This window comes from Podarcis pityusensis (assembly GCF_964106645.2).
Source record: "Podarcis pityusensis genome assembly, chromosome: 1".
Classification (NCBI taxonomy): domain Eukaryota; kingdom Metazoa; phylum Chordata; class Lepidosauria; order Squamata; family Lacertidae; genus Podarcis; species Podarcis pityusensis.
Genome location: NC_138028.1, coordinates 52,875,760 through 52,890,572, shown reverse-complemented (window position 1 = coordinate 52,890,572; position 14,813 = coordinate 52,875,760). Strand labels below are relative to the sequence as shown.

At 46.6% G+C, this 14,813-nt stretch overlaps 1 protein-coding gene and 1 long non-coding RNA gene across 3 annotated transcripts in view; one reads left to right on the top strand and one right to left on the bottom strand.

Moving 5' to 3' along the window:
• LOC308475470 overlaps positions 1–14,813 on the bottom strand; it is a 597,484-nt gene that overhangs the window by 119,782 nt on the left and 462,889 nt on the right. The gene's annotated exons all lie outside the window — the stretch shown is intronic.
• CD82 (CD82 molecule) overlaps positions 4,101–14,813 on the top strand; it is a 69,999-nt gene continuing 59,286 nt past the window's right edge. The window contains exon 1 of one of the 2 annotated variants that reach the window (XM_081002216.1): positions 4,101–4,258. The gene's annotated coding sequence lies outside the window, so the exon portion shown is untranslated. The remainder of the gene's footprint in view (positions 4,259–14,813) is intronic. The other variant, XM_081002217.1, reaches the window with a different exon arrangement.

Sequence of the window (14,813 nt, the reverse complement as noted above, 5' to 3'; positions counted from 1 at the left end):
TTATTTCTATTGATTTCAATGGAGCGTACCCCCTGATAAGTATGCATAGGATCGCAGCCTTAAAAATACTGGAACAATTCTGGAGTAAATGAGGTAGATCCTTAGCTCTTATTAGAAGAAGGGTAGCAAAGAGTCCCCAGATAAAGCAGAAAAACTAGCCCATTTTAGCAGTTTCCCTCTGTTTATTAGTAGGCACACTAATGCAGTGAACACAACAGGAAGTGAAGAAAGTAATTAAGTAATCTTACAAACCCAAGCATTTAATCATTATAATAAACACTCAGTTAATGACAGTCATATTCAGGGCATCTTTTCAGCTGGAACTCGCCATTCAAAGAGAAAGAGTTCATAATGTTCATAGTAAGTTACAGCACCTCATTTTCTAGAAAAATAGCACTTGTTAAAAGAGGTTACCATGGCCAGGTGTGCAGAAACATTTAGGCATACAGGTTTTGCTCTTCAACAAACAAACATTCAATTCCAACATATTTCTTCCAAGCCAAATTACCCTCAATCTGAGGAATGTGCTTTGCACATCAAGCTTTAGAGCTGGAACACGCAAATTGTCTATGCCTAGAGGAAACTAAGAATACTCCCACAGGTACTGCAAAGCCATCCTTGGGGAGAAAGAAGCTTGGAGAACATGGGTTGTATCCAGTGCTGCATGAGCAGAGTACTGTTCGTGCAATGGGAGCTTTCCCTTCCTCTCCCTGGGTGCCCCCCAAATCTGCTCCAAATTGCCCCCCCCCAATCCTCTCTAGGGCAGATTTTGGGGGTGTGCAGGGAAGATTCTGTTCCCAGCCACTGCATGCATCAACAGGATATGCTTATGTACCTTCTGGTCCCTTCTGTTCTGCCACCACCCCCTTCCAGCACCCAAAACTGTGCACGTGTCAGCAGTCCTGATCTCATGCAAGTGGGGAGTTGCCTGTACTGTTCTTTATCCAAAGATCCAAGGGCAGGGTACAACATTAAGAACATAGTTTATGAAGCATAATATTAATAAATGCAATACAGAGCACAATAATAGTCAGCATAATGATAAAATAATAACATTTAACAGGCCATAGATTATTTAATGGCTGAAGGCCTGGGTAACGAGGAATGCTTTTGCATGGCACCTAAAGATATGTAACAATGGTGGCAGGCAAACCTCTCTGGGGACAGCATTACACAAGCAGGGAGCCACCACATAAAAGGCCCATTCTCATACAGTGGTACCCCGTGTTAAGAACTTTCTTCGTTCCGGAGATCCATTCTTAACCTGAAACTGTTCTTAACCTGAAGCACCACTTTAGCTAATGGAGCCTCCTGCTGCCGCCGCACCTCCACTGTGCTATTTCTGTTCTCATCCTGAAGCAAAGTTCTTAACCCGAGGTACTATTTCTGGGTTAGCAGAAATTGAGGAGATTTCACTCCTCCCATATCCAAGAATCTCCTGAGGAGTCTGCTGATTCTCCAGAGAGGAGGAGGCGTGTTCTGCTCTCTACTTATTCTGCTCCAGCACCGAGTCAGTCAGTGTCGGGGGGGGGGGGGGAGAGAGAGACTGAGTGTTAGAGATCGTGTGTAGAGATAAGGTTGCTGCTAAGAGCAGCTGCAGACACTCAGTGCAGTGTAGCATTTATTTATGCTGAGACCTATTTAGCTCTGTATATAGTTGTATAATAGTTGTAGATAGAATAAAGAAGATATTCTACAGAGCTGCGTTCCGAGTTGTTTATATACTCTGCTAGAGTCTGCTGTACTCTGCTGTGCGACGACTGTCTTCTTGTGGAAGTGAATCCGGTGCTCACAACTCTAAGCTGTGAGTCCACAGCACTTTGACCTGTTCCTGTGTAGAAGGTGGTCTCTGGAAGTGCTACCCAGCTCGCCTAGCCCAGTCGGGGCTGAAGTGGATGAGTCCAGTTGGTGGCACTGGCTCAAGGGCGATGCTGACAGAAATAGTAACCTGAAGTGTCTGTAACCTGAGGTACCACTGTATTGTCCCTCTCCAAGCCTCTCAGGGAGGGGAGACACAAAGAGGGGCCTGATCACAGGGTCCAGTTTGGTTCTTATGTGGGGAGGTGGTCCTTAAGTTACTGTGGTTTTGAGCCATGTAAGGCTTTATAGGTCAACACCAGCACTATTGAATTGGGTATGAAAACTAACTGGCAACCAGGATTAAACCATGAAGAAACCTTGGTTAGAGCTTGTGGTTTGTTGGGAGCAAAATGAAGAGCCAGGATTTAAACACAATGTTAAACCAAACCATGGCTTAGCCTCTAGTTGCACAGCAGGGGAGAAGAGCAGTGACTATAATCTGGGAACTTGCACATTAGGCTTTTTGCACCACGTGATCATTGACTTCTATGGACCAGTGCTGGGCCACAGTATGTGCAGTGTCCCTATTTTCCATGGACACCCCTGATTTAGAGAAGCCGTCCCAGTTTCCGATTTGATCCCGGAATGCCCCACCTTTCCTTAGGATGTCCCTATATTCATTGGAGAAATGTTGGAGGGTATGGAGTTATCCAACCCCAGAGCCATCTGGAGGCAATCCTGTATAGGGAAGTATTTTCAATGTTTTATTAGGTTATTATATATTTTGGAAGCTGCCCAGAGTGGCTGGGGCAACCCAGTAAGATGTGTGGAGTATAAATAGTAAAATTATCATTATGGAATGGGACGTCCCTATTTTCATCAGACAAATGTTGGAGGGTACGTATGTGTCCCAGCAATGTTCGCAAACCTTGTTAGGGTGGGGGCTGGGGAACACACCAAAAATTGGATTCATTTTGGAGTGTGAGGGGTGTTCATTCTAAGAACTTTGTGGGAGTGGAGGCCTTGCCACTGAATGTGAGGTGATAAATGATCTTTCTTTTTTCTCACAGCCCACTGAGAGCCAGATTCCACCCAGAGGTTGCTCACATGCCGATCCCAAATGCACAGATCATCCCCAATATGGGTTTGTTTGTTTGTTTGTTTGTTTTAACACGTTCCACTGCTGCTGTTTGAGGATTCGTTGTCTCTTTACTTTGCTTAATTTTGCTTTTCGTTTCTGCGAAAAGCTTGCTGTTGGTTTCCTGCCTCCGGCGCTGACTTTGCACTTCTCCTTGTACAGGACTGATGTTTGATGCGCTCCAATTCTCACACGATGCTGTTTCTTTGTGGGTTGGGTGCTGCTGGGGCTGGGGTGTGTGTGTCTCTCTGTCACTTTCTGATTTGCTGATCCCCCACTCCTAAATTCTGCTGCAGATGGACAGGGGTGGGGTTTTTTTTGGGGGGGGGAGTTCCTTCCGATGTGTCTTGGGTGCCCCTTGGCTTTCCTCGATTATTTTCCTTTCCGTTGACGCGGAGATGTGGGTGATTTTGGCTTTTTCCACTGCTGCCTCCGCTGGTCTCCACTGTTCCTCGCCCACTCATTTGCTTTCCTGCATGTGCGTGTGGGGAGTTCTCCTCGCTTCCCGCATCTCGTGCTCCCTGCCTGAGCTTGCCCTGAGGCTTCTTTGCGCTGCTTGCTTTCCACCTTCTGCGACGAGCAAGCTTGCAGGTAATGTAATCGCCCTGTGTCTTGAGGAACACCCCGATACTAGATCCTGACTTTCCTTCCGCGTGCTTATTATGCGCTCCTTTGTTCTCACCCTCCTTGTGCTCAGCTCTGACTATTCAGCACTTTCCCAGAAAGATGCACTTGGCAACCCTGCGGCAGGAATCGGGGAGCCTGGCTCCTCTGCCGCTGGCATGGCACGGCGCCACCCTTGCTCTCAAGGCTCCGCGCAGGCCCCTCCGGCCTCGCTCTCACAGAGGCTGCAGAAGCACATTCCCAGAGAGGTGCACTTGGCAGCCTTCCCTGTGCAAAGGCAATTGGGCAGCCTGAGCCAGTGCGGGGGGCATGCTGCTCTCAGTCCTCATTCCAGCCAGCCCACCCCCCAACTCCCCAGCCTTGCTGCCACAGGAGCTTGCAGAAGCCCCGGGAAGCCCCGGGAAGCCCCGGGTGCAAGGAGAATTCCCTTCCTCGCAGGATGGGCGGCGCTGCTGCTTCTGCCTGCTTCCCTCGGGCGAGCAGAGGGTTAAGCGTGCGAGGCGTCTCTGGGCTGCCCCAGGGGGTTGGCCGTTGCCGCCGCCGCCGCCGCTGACTCCTCCTGATCAGGAGGACTGGAAGCAGCTGGGGCGGAGAAGAGAAGCCAAGTCTCGCCGAAGCCACATCGCCTTGCATTTTCCGCGGCACGCGAGGCTGGGCAGGCGCTGCGCGTCGCTTCTTGTGCGTCTTCTGTTGCAGGTAATCGGGATTCGGTTCCTGCCTGGCGGTTCTTTACGACCAGATTGCAGGAGTATGTGAGAGGGGTGTGCGCGCGGGGCGGGGGGCTGCTCTGCGGTGGGTATCTAACGCGCTACATTGAGGAGCGAGGCGGGGGAGGGTCGTTGCTCCTTTCCCTCCATTATTAGGTCGAGGATACGTCTTTCCCCCTCTTCCGGATCTTTTGCTTGTTGGGGATACTTCTCCTTAGTGTTATTCCCTTCCCTCCCCCCGCCACCGTCCTCTCGAAATATTAGTTTTTGGACAAGGCGATCCCACTGGGTTGATCGCCCCTCTGGGGTTCCCACGTGACGGGGTTCATTCCCGCGTCGAGTTGTTATTAAGGGTTGATCCGCTTTGTGTGGGCACCTGAGGATAAGGTTGGCGCTATTGATTCGGGGGGTGGGAAGAGGGGCCACGTCGTCACAGCGGAGAGCCAGCTTTGAGAAGTAATATTAAAACAGGAGTCGTCCGCCTATACGATCGCTTCAGTTTTTCCCCCAAGTCTCCTTTGCCTTCCTCCCCTTAATTCTACGCTAATGATTAATCTTTTCTGTTCCATTTCCTGTTGGCAGTGGTAGGTTTGCTGGGGGCATAAAGCAGTGGGAGGGGAAAGCTCTGGGTTGTGGGTAGATTTGCTACTGATTTCTGGCAGAGTTCCTGCTCCTTTGAACGGCAGGTAGAAGTTCAATAGGTGAAGACTTCCTCCTTTCACCGAGGCAGTGCTGGGAAATGTTTCCCTTGAGAGTGAAAGGGACTTTCCACTTCAAGGCTGTGTTTTTTTGTCTAAAGCCAGCTGGTTTCAGAGCAGCCAGCACCTATCTGGAATCAAAGTTCAGAGTCCCCCGCCCACATGAAGCCAGGCTGAGTTTCTTTTCAGTCCTACAGCCCCTTTCTTGATCCGAGTCGCATTCTGGCTGAAATTGCCCTGTTAATCTAGAAGATTGAGAAGGTGGCATGTCCAGCTGTTAGAAAGCACCTCTTGCCGCATGGCATACCCCCAAATGTTGTGTTTTAGCTAGAAGGCAGAAGTTCAATATATGGCCATATTCCTGAGATGAATGAAAAGACACCAGCTTGATGTGAGATGCGAGCAGCAGTGACGCAGCTGTGTGTCAGGCATGAGCATGAAGTGGTGGTGTCCTTAGACCTCAGAGTGGAAGAACTAGCTGTGGGCATGGCGTATGACTGGGGTGACAGCTGGCTTCATGGAAATTTTTGAGTTGGCTTTTTTTTTTTTTTTTGCAAGGGAAGTGATCTCAAAAATAGTCACTTTGGGGATTCATTGATAGAGGCTGGAGAGCAAAAGTTGACAACTCAGACTGTCTTGGAAGCAGTTAGAGCACCCCTTTTGCAATGGCTGCCAGCATGTGGCACTTAAGATGGACAGAGCTGCTGGTGTTGGGTGGACACAGTGATGGATTGTGTTATCTGTAAAACGATACCTTGGTCATCTATAGGCTCCCTTGAGAGCAAGCTCCTGTGGCAGTTGTGCTTAGCTTGGGGTGTGTGTATGTGTGTGTGCGTGCACCATTTGTGTTTGGAGGGATGTGTGTGCAGGCATGACTCACCCAAGGAACTTGGGGTTTCTCGGAGTGTAATCAGAAACGTGTATTGTAAATAGAGGTGAACTGTTGAGAAGCCTTTCTGGTGTCGACTGCAGCTGTTGCATTCCAATGTGCTGCCAAATCTTTAGCACAGAGCTGTATTCTGGGCATGGCAGCTCTGCTGTGTTGCCATTGTATCCGAGAAGGAGAGAGCTTCTGAGCCCCTCTGCTGCCAGGATGTGATTTTGACTTATTGTGTTCTACAGTGGAGGATGTCAAAGTGACTGTGCTGTGGATGGATCTGGCCAAAGTAATTGACCTGTCGGTTGGATGTTCAAGCATGATTTGCAAACATCACCCTTCCAGTTCCTTCTGAGGTGGTACCATGTGTGCTGTAGCTTGGGAACTGGGATTCAGTGGTACTGGCATACTTGAGGAAATTCTCAGGCAGGGCTGGGGAAGACTATGGGCTAATCTTGCCCTGCCGGGGGTCTGATAAGGGCAGGGCTTCAATGGGTAGCTTGAAATGGGCTCCCAATTGTTCCTTTGTTGGGGCAAGGAATGCTCTTGCTTACCCTTCAGCTGATGGCCAGGAGGAGTGTGCCTTGCTGAAGGAGGAGGAAGCAGTTTTCCTTGAATGGAGACTGCTTCTCCCTCTCTGTGCTGCTCTTTGAAGCGGCCCCTTTCAACTTCCAAAACCAGGAGTCGAAAGGAGCAGCTTGCATAGGACCCAGCTTGGCACACACAGCCAATGAAAGCAGCTCATTTTGGAAGCGGTTGCATTTTGGAAGGACCTACTGTGCATGGGACTCCTCCTGCAGACAGCTGGTCCATCCAAAAGGAATTAAAAAAAAAAATCCCAGAGGCTGAAACAGGAGCAGGGGCTGCGTGGGTGTCTGAAAGCCCATTGCAAACCGCAAAATGCTTTCAAACAGCCTTGGAAGTCCTAACAATTGGGGCTTCAAAGTGCAGCATCACCTGATGTCATAGTGATGTCAGGTGATTGACAGGTGCGCAACCTGGCCACCTGTTACATTTGGCCTACATAGCAGTGGGGAGACAACCAAAAATGCTCCTTGGACCCTGCCCCTGTTCTATAAGTGCTTCACATGGATTTGGGATGGCAAATGATTTTTCCATCAAGAAGACTGATGTTTTTGAATGCTGGTTAATAATATAGAGTGGTTGCTTGCACAAGGAAATTTCTGAAGTTCAGTATGCCTCATCCCATCCTGATCTCTGCTTGAGGCATACAGCAGTCTTGATGGGGCATGAATGTGATGAGTAAAACTTGGGCATGGAAGTCTGTGTCTTGTATGAGAGGAAACATCTCCATATAAACTAAGTTTCCTAAAGGCATCTGGCTGGTCAAAGGATGCTGGACTAGATGGGTCTTTGGCCTGATCTGGCAGGGCTCCTCCTCTTCAGTTCAGGTCCCTTGAAGTCCACTGAACATCTTACTTCCTTGCTCGGTTACATACATTCTCCTAATATGTGGGATCATGTGTTTGTTGTTGTTTTTTTTTAATTTCCCCAGCCCTTGTACATACCAGGTTTTATCTTTCTCTTCCAGTGAACCCATGCCTTTCATTTGTGGCTGTACTCAAATCTCCATATGTTTTTTACTTGCTATGCTCTGGTGCCAGGGACTGAATTATCTCCTATGAATGTAGTGGTGGCTTGAACTGGATGATGATGAATCTTCTCTGCCTCTCATATGGTTGCTCTTGTAGTCTTGGGTGCTTCTTGGCTGAGAGGTCCAGCGTGCCACGGAAGCATAAAGCTGAAGTGGAAACTTCAGGAACTAATGGCTGGCTGCGCTGTTTTATGGACAGACTTGGGCACTGGCCAGTGCTGGATGCTTCCAAGGAAAGTAACTGCTGCATGTACATCACGCAAGGCAGAACTGTACTATAAAAGCACATGCAAGGCTTCCAGACCACAGAAACTGTTACTAGATGCTGCCTGGTGAACCTGCTGTTTCAGGTGGCCTGCATGGGCTCCTGGTGTTTGATGGCATGCAGGACTCTGCATTAGCAAGAGGGGTACTACATGAATAAGCACTCCTCCTTTACTCAAGCATTCCTATTGAGATACCCAGTTATTTTGGAAACATCCCACACTCCTGTGCATACTAGTGTCAATATTTTCAGCTTGCACTGAAATAAATGGAAATGTGTTTCCTGCAATGCATGTGTCAAATAAAAGTTATAGTATTTGCTGTAATCTTGCTGAGGAGGAGCTCCAGACATCTGCACCGAATACAGTGTACCTAAACGGGACACACATACACCGTGCTTAAATTGCTTCACTCTCTTACAGCAGAATATATTACTCCTAAATGGAGGAATTGGAGCTGCACTCTGCAGCATTTTGAACTCCAAAGCTGCTGCATTTTTTAAATAAAAAAAACCCGGAAGTAGCACAAAAGTGAAAAATAACGCTGCAGTGTCTTTACTGATATTAAATGTAGCCTCAAATTGATCCAGTGTCCAAATGCAAGAGAGATCCCAAGGGACTTAATCTGCAGTTTGTTTAAGCCCATCTGTTTTTGAGTAAAGAGATCCTTAGCACTTCTGCAGTGCTGTATGCTATCAAATGGAAAGGGAGTTCTCTCCAGTTCTGCTTCCCCCCATTGCAGCAGCCTGGATCTCTATGCAGGCACAGATTTCTCTGTGATGTACACTTGACCAGAGAAGGGAGGGAATAATGAACTGCCTAACTTCAAGAGTTCACATTAACATGAAGGTAGCTGAGAGATTCTGGAAAGTTTTATATTCGTCTACTGCGTACTTTACCTTTATGCCTATTATGTGTAAGGAAATCTAGGGGGGAGGAGAGGGGGTCTGCATACCTCAAAAGGGTTTGAGATCTCACAACATTGCTTATGAACAATGGTGAGCTGAATTACCTGTATGAGAAATTGTGTGAACAAGTCCTTAGTAGATTTGGCATAGGTCCTAACTGCTGCCAAGTATTAGGTCTTTACAAAGCTTCAAAGTCCCAGCTGAACCCCTGGCATCCTTCTTGGTCGATTCAGCACAGTGATTGGCATTCTGATTCCAAGAGTGAGCAAGGCTGCTGCCTGTGGCCTCAATTCCTCCCTATGTATTGTTGAAAGATTCATGGACCTTGTTATATCATCTTTACCTTCTTTAGCGTGCCCTGTCCCTTCTTCCAGTCAAGGGATCCTGGAAAAGAAACAGTGAAGTACCACGACGGAGAGGTTCTGCTTAATGTTCATTCTCTTCCAGTAGGTGTTGCTTTAAATAGAATGAGAATTCTCTCATCTTTTACCAGCTGGGGTAAGCTGGTAAAAAAAAGAAAAAAAGATTTGTACTGTAGGAGGTGACAAGTGAAGAACCACAGGACTGTTGTGCAGTGCAATATTAGATTATGATGCCCAACTGGACCTTGTCAGTGGGGGAAAAAACTGCTTATGCCTCTTTCCACAGCATGGCGCCCTTGATGTTGTACTAAAAATTCCACCAATTTTTCCATTGTCCATGCTAGCTTGGACTGATTGAAGTTCAAAGCATCTAGAGGACATCAGGCTGGGGAAGGTTTGCCTGCATTGCATTAGCAGCGTTCCACAGAAGAATAGTTAAGTGTTTCCTCAAACTGTGTGTGTTCTTTGCCTCTCCCATTCCTGTGTTTCAAGGATGGTAAAGGTCTAACTTCCACAACATGGAAAAACTATCCTGGGAATGAAGCGAGAGATCATCTCGGCCCCTTTAGGGTCAGAGCTCAAGCTGACTTTGGCTGTTCCCCTGACTATTGTGTGCTGAGCCCTCTGAAGGCCAGCCAAGGCCGTACCTAATAAAATCTATAAACACTTCCTGTGTATGCAGTTCTCTGGCTTAAATGAGGACTGTTGGATTGGCATGGGGTGGGGACATTTCATTTTGAGCAAGGTGGTTGTTGTGTAGATCTGGAAGAAGCTTTCGCTTAATCCCTTGGGCCTTATCCCTAGTATCTAAAGATACTAAAATGATTTCTAAGCACTTGCCCCTTTCTTTGCATACCACCTGTTTAAAGGTAAATTGTGACCAGCTTGGAGTAGGGACCAGTCTTCTTGCTTACACACAAAGAATTAATTTGGATCCTGTCTTATTTCAATAATAATAAATCATACTTGAGTCAGCCTTTCCCAACCTTCCAGATGTTGTTGGACTACAACTTCCATCAGCCCTAGTACTGCCTACATGGACTAGCAGTGGCTCTCTTAAGTTTTCAGAAAGGGGACGTTTCCAACCCTACCTGGAAATGTCAAGGCTTAATCCCAGCTCCTTTGGCGCACATGGCGTGTGCTCTGCCACTGAGCTACAGCCCTTTCCCATTGAGTTTAAAGCCTTGGCTTGCAGTAGTTCTTCAGGCTGGTGTCATTCCTATCACTTGCTTCCTGGCCTGTTTTCAACAGGAGCTGCTGGGGAGTAAACTGAGGACCACTTGCATGTATGACTGTTTAATGCCTGCTTGCAGTCTCCTATGAACATTTTGTAAAACAGCTTAGCAGTCTTGTGGTTGGCTGTAGCCATTCCTATAATATGCTTCAAGAAAACTCAACCCTTATTTGAAACACCATGTAAACTGCAAATGGTTGAAGTTGCGGAATTATCATTCAGCTTTTGCAGAGCCTAAATTAGCATACATACATACAAAGGAGCAAGGAAGGAGATGAGGTATAGCATGACCTGGGGGTGCCAATTTGAATAAAATATTGGTGGGTGGCCAGGAAAGCCCCACTCTACATAATTGATCGTATGACACAGCGCACACACACCATTTGAATGGCAATGCCCACTAGCTTTGAGGGGACCTGGACCCCTCAAATATTTTATTGGGGCTGAAGTGACCTTGGCCCCATGGAGTTGGCTCCTATGGCATGCCCCATTCACATGTGCCTACACGGCAATGTGGAAAGGTGTTGAAATCTGCAGGAACAGTGTCATGATCTCACCATTTGTTTAGAAGAACTTGCAGTGGCTGGTCCTAAACCTTCCCATCAACCTGGTGCCCTCCACATATTTTGGACACTTAACTCTCACCAGTACCATCCAGCATGACTACTAGTCAGGGATGGTGGGCGTTGTGTCTTTCAGATGTTTTGGTTACCATGCTGGCTGAAATACGTTTACGCAGGAGTGTGCTGTCTGGGCCTGTATTCTGAGATTTAACATCTCCAAGCCCTTCCATACCCATCTCTTCTTGTTCTAGCCTTAAGCCTAAACACTCATGGGAAGGCGAAGTGAATTCAGAAGTCTGTCCACTTCCCACCTGCAAACTTTTTGAGTTTTTGTGGCTATAGAACTTAAATGGAAATACAGTGGTACCTCGGGTTAAGTACTTAATTCATTCTGGAGGGCTGTTCTTAACCTGAAACTGTTCTTAACCTGAGGTACCACTTTAGCTAATGGGGCCTCCCACTGCTGCCGCGCCGCTGCTGTGCGATTTCTGTTCTCATCCTGAAGCAAAGTTCTTAACCCGAGGTACTATTTCTGGGTTAGCGGAGTCTGCAACCTGAAGCATATGTAACCTGAAGCGTATGTAACCTGAGGTACCACTGTACAAGTGTTCAGAGCTGTGTTAAGAACTTGTCTAAGCAACTTGGATTACTTCAGAATTCAGCAACGCTAACTTAAGCCCAAAGCACCTACTGAATAAGTTTTAAAGAGAAGAATGCAATAGATCATGAGAGACGCATCAACGGATGAAGGATTTGCCCATGGATGATGAGAAACACCTGTGCATAATCTGCATGTGCTCATTTAGGAATCTTGGGTTGTTTTCTTTGCCCATAATTACTAGTATGATAGTTGGGGCTGTGGGCAAAATAGTGTTAAAGTCCTGTTATGGAAAGCTTCAGCACTTGCCGCATGCAGGGAAGGGAGCTTCATATGGCAATAATTAAAAGATGCATGTGTGAAAGACAGTTGGCTGTGCAAAACTTCCCTCTTCCCCTGCAGGGGAACAGTAAGGAACCATTTTAGCCTCCGCTAATTGTCTAATAACTCCCAGATCTTTTGGCTAGCTTGTAAATATTTTCCAAATGAGAGTTAAAGCAGCAGCAGTGAGGAACTGTAGTGAGCTATGTTGCTAATGTTGATTTTAGCAGAGACACTTAAGTCAGACAACATTGTGAGACAACTCAGATGTCTCAAGGTAGGGTCACCAGTATAATTATTAAATTCTAGATTTTGCACCCCTCTCCTCCAAAACAGAGGAGTGGGGTGCAGAAGATGGGGGTGGGAGAAGGCTGGAAAGGGGGAAATGCTGGAAAAAGAATTGGCCAGCACAGGAAACCTCATTCTGCCTAGACTAAGTTGTGTAGATCATTAGCAGACGGGAGCTCTCTGAGAGTGAGCAGTGGGGCAGAAACAGGGAGGGAGAGATTTTCCTCCTGCACTATTTAGCATGTGGGTTTTCTTTTGGGCTTCTTTCAAACTGTTGAAGAATGCAATGTCCCCTATGCCTTCCATTCTTTGCTTTAGCCCTTTGCTTCCTGCATTCACCAGTATGAATTAACAATGTATTTTAATTCAGTATTAAAATTAAGCTAAATGGTTTGCAAGAATTTCTGAGAATTTGTCTTTTTCCCCCGCCACCCCAAATCTGTTGGAGAATTCCACACCCCCACACACCCCAGAGACTATTTGGAAGATATGCCTCTCCCTCCCCAATTTTGCTTCCTAAAAATGGAATGGATAATTTCTGGGAAGCCATTTTGGTACACACACACATGTGCGCTATAATGCTATACATATTGTATATATACCATACATTCAATATGCAGCATTATTGTATAGTGTTGCATATGGGTGCGTGTATAGTATTCTATATTGTGCTGTTTTGGCACCATCATAATATAGCTTTCCTTTTCCTCTGTCTCTCCCTCTCTTCCCTTTCTTGCTTCTTTCCTTCCACACATATAGGGCTGCATGAAGAAAGGGAAAGCATGCCTCAGGCCTCCGAATAGTCCTGCCATTTTTTTCTCCCCACTCCCTGACCTGTCATCAGGAAAATTGTCTGGTGTCAAACATTACGTTATGGAGAATGCAGTACTCATTTGTCTGCACTATATACCGTCGTACTTCGGAAGTTGAACAGAATCCGTTTTGGAAGTCCATTCGACTTCAAAAACGTTCGGAAACCAAGGTGCAGCTTCTGATTGGCTGCAGGAAGCTCCTGCAGCCAATTGGAAGCTGCAGAATCCCCATTGGACGTTTGGGTTCAAAAAATAGTTCGCAAAGCAGAACAGTCACTTCCAGGTTTGCGGCATTCGGGGGCCAAAACGTCCAAGAACTAAGCTGTTCAAAACCAAGGTACGACTGTATTTCACAACCTTGTAATGTTGGCTATAGACTAAATTTGCTCCATCCTTTTCAAAACGTCTCTCTTAATGTGCAAGTTCAGTTGCCCGTTTCATAGCCATCTCATCTTAAGGAATCAAATTCTGAATATAGCAGCTCCTCAAGGCACTTGTTCCACTTTCATGGGGTGATGAGTGTTTCTGAGAGTGGGGATTTCTGGCAAAGTCTCAAGCAGGCATCCTTATAGTGCCATCAGTTGTGAGGCAGAACAGTGGTGGTGCTCTGGGCATTGAGTCTGGGGTTGGAACAGTGGCAGCCAGCAGCTAATTAATACTAGAACTGAGGGGAGGAAGGCTTGCTTGGCTGAGAGATCTTTAGAAACTGGTTTGAGCTCCAAAAAACCTCCCCTGCTCCATGTTTCAAAGGGGTGCAGAGTGTTCCCTGGATGGGAGTATGCCTTTGCAATGAACCACTGCAATTGAGTTTATATTTTCTTTCTTGTTTTGGTGTGTCCCCCATTCCTCAGTGGCAAGGGCTAGGAGCATTGACTCGAATACCAAAGTGTTCTTTCCCCACCCACAAATTCCTAGTAAAGGCAATTCATTTGCACTGGTGATATCCTATAGCAAAATCTGAAGAACTGATTGGATGTTTAGCATTACCAAAGCTGAAAGCTAAAAAGGGACATTTATTAACTTCAGCTGTTTAAAAGTACAAAACACGGACTACACAGAGGTGGTATTTTTTGTGCCCCCCAAAGTCCCCTTCTTACTCTGGAAAAAAAATATATCATGGGTGAAAATTGATGCAGCTGTGAATATAGTTTCGTTGGTATTACAACATGCTGCTTTAACAACAAATGTGTTGCACAATGCTCTTATATTACTGCTGTTCAAGGTAACCTTTGCCTGCGTTAAATTCAACACTTGGACTGTTATAAAACTGCTATATCCGGCTAGCTAGTAGCTTGCTGTCTTTAATAGGGCCCATTTCATACCTACATCTCCTAATGCAAGCCTGCTCAAATCACATGTTCTTGTCCCAGTCTTCACTCAGACCACTTCGTTTGACTGAACCGAACATGCTGGCTGAAAAGGGTCAGGTTCAGCTGCATGTAGTATGATCAGGGTCGTGTCCCAAAGCTCCCTTCGGCCCCATACAGCATGGCCAGTGGCCAGTGTGGATGGGAGTTGGCCTCTTACATCTGGAGTGCTGCAGGTTAGCCACCCACAGCGAGACAAAGTGCCCACCATGATACTGTTTCTACTGGCCAGTTACCATGATAGTAAAGGTGTGCATTCAAAGGTGTCACTCTATGGCCAAATTATTTCTTTCCTCTGTCTTTGAACAATTAGAAACTTCAGTTTGCTCATAGCTGCAGTTAAGTATCACACGTTCCTTTTTGTACTTAGAGGGGAAGACCTGGGCCAGGGAGCTTGTGCAGCCTGCTTCTGAGGAGACCAGCACTCACCTGGAATGTGTTCTGTTTTGCCTTGTGTGTTTGCTTGTTTTGGCTTGAGCTTAAATAGTAAACTGCCCAGAATGCCCTGGCAGAAAGACAGTAAATGCCGTTAGTAAGTAAATAGGATTGGGCTACAGACGTGTTGCCTGTAACAATTGCTCTCATTAATCCTCCCACCTGACCACAGCACCCTGGGTGATGCTATTCCTGCTACGTTG